The sequence below is a fragment of the Drosophila virilis genome, chromosome 2 (genome assembly GCF_030788295.1).
Source record: "Drosophila virilis strain 15010-1051.87 chromosome 2, Dvir_AGI_RSII-ME, whole genome shotgun sequence".
Classification (NCBI taxonomy): Eukaryota; Metazoa; Arthropoda; class Insecta; order Diptera; family Drosophilidae; genus Drosophila; species Drosophila virilis.
Genome location: NC_091544.1, coordinates 20,453,206 through 20,459,932, shown reverse-complemented (window position 1 = coordinate 20,459,932; position 6,727 = coordinate 20,453,206).

Below are 6,727 nucleotides of genomic sequence, written 5' to 3'. Positions count from 1 at the left end.
AGAATAAACTTTAGTTCATTTATCCTTTGACCCACGTTTTCCATAAAAATTCTCACCATGATATTTGAAAATGATTTTGAAGCCGATCGGATGTTAAAAAAAAAAGTTTAATACAAGCGTTTCTCGTGATTTTCCCCAACACATAAGATAATTTCAGCCTATTAACTCATACAGTCAGTCAGTTAGTCATGCAGTCAGTAAGTCAGCCAGGCCAAGGAGCCAAGGGACTTATTTTTCTTAGAGACTAGAAAAGAACTTACTTCTAAAGTCTGCACCACACATAAGATCCGCATACATATTAAAATTGACTGAAAAACGAATCAACTAAGCGATAAAGGAACTTGGGAGGGATTTACTTAGGTTTTGATACCAATACCTTCTATTGGTACAACAAATTAAAATAACGTACAACAAATTGTTAAGATTAACACTATAAGCACAGCTTATTTGCTTATAATAAGCCCAATTTGCAGAAATGATAAAGAACTTTAAGTTAAGTGTCCAGTTCTGTTGTTCGTAATGATTTTGAACAGGTATTCTTAATAGGTTTTAAGGTCGGCCACTTCATGCAGTTATCGCTGCGGTTGCAGTTGCAGTCGACCGTATAGTTACGCAATTTTATTGTACATTGAACGGACTTGCGTGTGAACTTCTAGGCGACAACAACTTATGCCATTTCCGCTTCCGCCGACCTGAGCTGCGCCACACCGGCTGCAGCAACACAAAATGGGCGATGCCAAGGAACGGAATACAATTGTGCGTTCATGTATGTGACAAACAATAAAGACTATAAGTAACGCGCTGGTTAAGGAAAGAGCGGAAACGGAAATGCCCTGTGTAGATACGTTTGCTCTTTGTGTGTGATTTAGCAATTGTATATACATATGTGTCTATGTATATCTATTACTTATGTGTCTGTGAGTGTGCGCGATTACTTTAAAAATTAAATGCAGTTTTCATGCGCTTTTGCCGCAAAATATTTCATAAGCTAAGTTTATTTTGTTCAACGAAAGTATGGTTGCCATCGTCAAAAGCTTTGGCTTTCAAATATGTTCACCAGCAGCAAAGCGAACGACAACAACAACAAACACATGCGGCAGCTGTGTTGCCAGAAGCAGGGCTACAGCAGCTAAGGGCAAAACTGTTCTTTGTTCTGACACTTAAAAAGTCATAAAACGCACATTTCCCATTAAGACCCACATTACACATAAAGAACCATAGCATACTCTTCCTGCATTCCATTTCGGGCATAAAATGTGTCCATTTTCAAGTTTGAAGTTGGACTTATTGAATTCGACTTCAAGAAAGCTTTCTTCTATCTCTTTGGCACTTAAACATATGTGTTATTTATGGACTAGGAGTTATATAGGAGTTAAATATAAATTCCTTCTGCTACTGGGTCTTGTATAATTTGTCTTATGCTGGCTTGAAATATCAGTAAATTATTCCTAAAAGAAGAAATGTATGTAACAGGCAGAAGGAAGTATCTCCGACCCCATAAAGTATATATATGTCCGTCCGTCCGTCCGTCCGTCCGTCCCTATGTATGAACACAAGGATCTCAGAACAATTTTAGATGTAGGTACTCCTACTGCCTGCGCAGATCGAGTTTATTTCCGATAATCGATAACTTACCCCGTTTCCAAGCAATCGATAAAAATCGATATCGATATCGTGTATTTTGGGCAATTTTGGTAAATAATAAGAGCTAGAGTCACCAAACTTGACAGCATTGTTGCTTTGATATATTATCAATTTGTCTCAGTGTCAGTGTCTTGCACTTCTCGACATTTTGTTAACCTCCTCATGCTAACACTCCGCTAAAATGTTGGCCATTGCGAGGACTATTGTAAAGCAATTTAAAAAAAAATCTTTACTATTATAGAATTTCTAGACTTTGGTCTGGCTTCTCGGAATGCATGCACATTTCGAGCAATGAAAGGATTTGCGAAAAGCAAAAAAAGCTCAAAGCTAGAAGTTAAGTGTGAAGTAACGATTTTTCCACATTCACACACGCAAGCATGTACACTCAGCTGAGACATTCAGCTGATAGTAAAAGTGCCGCAATATAAAAAAACAGCACACGCACACATACACTGGCTGACATTCTTGAAGTCCCGTTGTGTCCTGCCGTGATTCGCTTGAGTTGCTTGGCGGGTGAGCAGCGCAGAAATATGCCACAATTGCAACATAACTTTGCAGCTTATTATTTTTTATTGCAGCTAATAAGCTTAACTTGCCAGTTTAATGGCGCATTTCCGTTTCCGTTGCGCTCAGCACAGCGCACAGTAAACCTGTCGTAAACTTTAAAATGAAAATATTTTCAGCTTATTGCTGCTAAGAAGGAATAATAGCAATGCCAACTTGTTGTTCGAACTGTCTCAGACCTTCAACGACCTAATGGCACATTAAAAAGGCACTCTTACACACACTTCCTGGAAGTTCTTTTTGTTTTCCACACTTTTGAGCTTATTAAAATAAAATTTTGCACACTTTTCATTTAGTTTATCTGCACATCTTTCCTTATTGAAACTTTAAGACTCATCCTGCTCTTAAGTGGCCCGAACAAACCGACCCCATTTACTAAGAATAGCGGCAAACAACGAAACAAAACACGACTACATTGCTTTTGTTGTCTGTTGATTGCGTTTTGTGTGCTTTTTGTATAGTACTGTCTCTTTGTGGGTGACTTTGTAGCTCATTTGTGTGCTTGACCGGAAGTTGTAATATCTTCGGATACGCCGCATTCAAATGTCCCTCTACCTCATCTGGACGGCCAAGTTCATGAGCATGCTGTGGCATTTAGTTGGCCTCCCAATTGGGAACACTTATTGGATAGCATTTAAACAAAAGTCGAACCATTTATTTTATTATTATTACTCTTTATGTTATTGTACTATCAATTTTAAATTAAACTTTTCTTTAGTAAATATTTCTTTAGATAGATTATCTAACTGACTGAGTCATCAAGTTTTATAGACTGGAGTATGATCTTATGGAAGTGTTTTATTTTCCCATCCGGCCAGATTTGCCTCTTTTCATCGTCATCCACAAGGAGGAATACATTTTTCGAAAAGTGCGAAAAACCCATCGATCGGATTATAAGCAAATAAGTTTCATACAAAGATAACTACAGTAAAATTCAGCTTCCTAGCTCTTACGGTATAAACTGTGCGATGATCGCCAATCAGTCAGTCAATCAGTAAGTCAATCAGTCATTCAGGACAGTTTTATATACATATAGAGATTAAGAAGCTTGAGCTAGCATTGAGCTAACAATTATTTAAATTAAATTTATTGCCAAGCATCGAACACATTATTATGTAATTATTTTGAAATAATTATGCGTAAATAAAAAGCAACAACATTAATCCACCCCAATAAAAAAACATTTATTTTCAAACAATTAAGCACACATACTCTTGCATGCTCATGCATATGGAAGTTAAGATAAAAATTAAAGCGCGGGAAATTCAAATAAAAACAATCGTAAAAATATAAATTAAACAATCATAAAATTGTAAATTTTGTTGCGCGAAAACGAGTACAAAATTGTCCACCAGGGAAAAATGTATACGAATCTGATCCCCCAGCCCCAAAACGGACGATACAGAGAGCCCTGTGTGCCTTACTGCGATGCCAAAAGTTATGGGAAAAGTTGCGATAAACAACTAGGTTGATAAGAGTTCCCAATAGGCAACTCTGCTTCTGGCACAGAGTTTAATTTATAACAATATTTGCATTGCTGCGCCAAAATGTTACCCGAAACTCTGACACTTGAATACCGGCCAATACTTTGGCATTCAGCCAGCATAAGAAAAATAGGAATCAATGTACCAGCAACATCAAGAAAAAGAAGGAAGTACTACATTTACAAAACTAACAAAAGCAAACATCACAATGCAGAAGAAAAGAAATCGCTGCTTTCACAACAATACCAAAGAGGCAAGCATCAAATATGAAACTTTTCAAGTTTTCTTTAAAACAACCCGTAAAAATTCTTGTCGCGATTGACCAAAATGCAAATGCAGATAAAAGTGGACACACATTAAAACTGCAAAGAAAAATAAGTAAGAGGTTCTAGTCGGGAGCTCCCAACTAGGGGTTACCCTAGTTCTTTCAATACCAAATGCAGCTCGCACTACGCGCTCGTTTGCTTTCGTAGTAATGAAGATAAATTTAAAAACAAAGTTCCCTTGACAGGGTTCGAGCTCGCAACTAACCGCACTACTTGCCGCCGCCTGTACTTAACAGCCACGCCAGCCAAAGAAAACAAGTAAGAGGCTCTAGTCGGGAGCTCCCGACTAGGGGATACCCTGAACCCTGTTCTTCCAAAATCAAATGCAGATATATATTCTATTTTAGAAGCTATATGTCAAGTTTGGTTGCTCTAGCTCTTATTATTTACTAAAATTTCAAGTCTCTAGCTCTTTTAGGTTCTGAGATCCTTGCGTTCATACACACGGACGGACGGACGGACGGACATGGCTAGATCGACTCGGCTATTGATGCTGATCAAAAATATATGTATATACTTTATGGGGTGGGAGATACTTCCTTCTGTCTGTTACATAGATTTGCATTTTGCACAAAATACAAAAATTTCTCTAGCTCTTATAAGCTCTAAGTTCATACACACGGACAGACAGGCAGGCGGACATGGCTAGATCGACACAGCTGTTGGGGTCGGAGATGCAACCATCTGCCTGTTTCACATATTTCAACAAACACATTTTACCCTTTTTCGCCATATTCAATGGGTTCACGGAATAATAATAAGAGTTTGTAGTTGGAATAGAATAGAATTTACTGTTGCTCTTACGCAATTTAAATAGTGATGTTTGTCGATTTCTGTTACCTTTTACTCCTATTTTCGACTTGTCTTGCTAACATTTTTTTTTTTTTTCGAATAAATGCAAAACCTTTTCGTGCACTATATCATTTTTGGACAAAGTTTTGTCAGCTGCCTTTTGTTAATGTTTTTTTTCGAACCAGTCAATTTCATTTGGTCTAGCCTGACATCATGTATGCCGTCATGCTATATTATTGATTGTCAGTTTAATAGTTTAATAAGTAAAGCCGCATCAACAGGCCTGCAAGGCGAGTAAAAATTGTCTGTTGCTCACGGTTCGCAGATATACTTTGATTTTAGGTTAGATAATTCCAATATGTTTCGGTGCGGGCTACCAATCTGAGGATGTTCTTTAATTGTTAATTTGAATACTGACATCATACCAAGCCATTACCATATTCGGTAAAAAAAAAAAGAAACTCCCATTAAAACGCAATGAAAATAAATTACTTCAATAGATATAACTAGCCACGCCTTGAAAACTTCCAACAAATGTATTAAGAGAATGTGCAAACAGACAGGCAAATTATACGCACAAGCAATAACAATTTATATAGCCGTAGATATTTCACTGCGGCGTACGTGCCGCAAAGCGGGGGGCGTGCAAAAGGGTCGACAACCTTGGCGAAGACAGGTGCATTTCGGAATTAATGATAATTGACATTATAAACGACAAGTTGAGCTGCAGAGCTGGCAACGCCAACGGACATTGACCATGGCGTAATAGCCACTGACATTAGAAGCCAATAAATAAAAGAACGAGCACAAATACTACGTACCATGCGAAACGTGCGGACAACGCGGCGTATGCGCAACACGCACGCCAGTGTACCAGCAGCTGGCATAGACTTAACAGTATTGATGAAAATTTCACAACGAAACGGAACTAAATGTAAACAGAAATAAAAAAATAAATTTGTTATTAGCTTAAATAACATTTAAGATATATATATAGCATATGTACAATATATTTCTATATAATCTACATATATAAAAGAGCGAGTGAATGAGTGACGAATCGGTAACCAAAGTACGGGCGAAAGAGCAAACATTTGAGATTGTTCAATTAATCAAATCATTCAAATTGTTTATTATAATTAATTTTCACATTTCTGATTTTTATGGTCTTAACCAATTAGTAAAAGAGATTTTAAATTGGGCTGAACATGTTAAAACTCATAGCGGTAACAGGCTGCCCCTAACGTTCAATTACTCTAGAAGGCAATTGAACTTTGGAGAGGCAAAGTGGGAGAAATACCAATTTTCGATTGTAAATAGCACAGCATTTTAGGGTAGCGTGTTAATTTTTAGTGCCCCTTAAAGCGCTCTGTTAATCAAAGCAGTCTGTGTTGCTATTATTGTTGAATTGTTAGCTACGTGTGCACGGCGTTTAATGTATTTAATTCTCTAGTAACTATATAGAATGCCAGTTAGCACGTTTCTGTCGCATTGGAGTTTATTAATATAATGAAAACTGATTTGTCGTAAAATATATGAAGCAGTGAACGTCAAGAAATGTTTCGCCCGCTCAATTTATTTTTGTTCGGCCTTTGTCATTTAATAAAACGATACCCAGGGGCAATTGAATGCCTAGGAAGGAGAGTACGTGACCTGTGAGCTTTGTGGCTATGGATGTCAGCTCAGATTAAGATACTCTGATTTAAAATTTTATTAATTACGTCCGTATAGAAGTAAGTCATAGTAACAAGAACGCCATGCACGAAGATAGGGGTTTGAATCCCTGTTGAGATTATCCTATAATGATTTTCAAGAGCTGTGAAAAGGGGCATATCTGGCCGGACGGGCAAGTAAAACCAAAAAACTCAAGGTGTTGGTTTATTATCAGATTCAAGCTCATTTTTGAAGATCTTTATC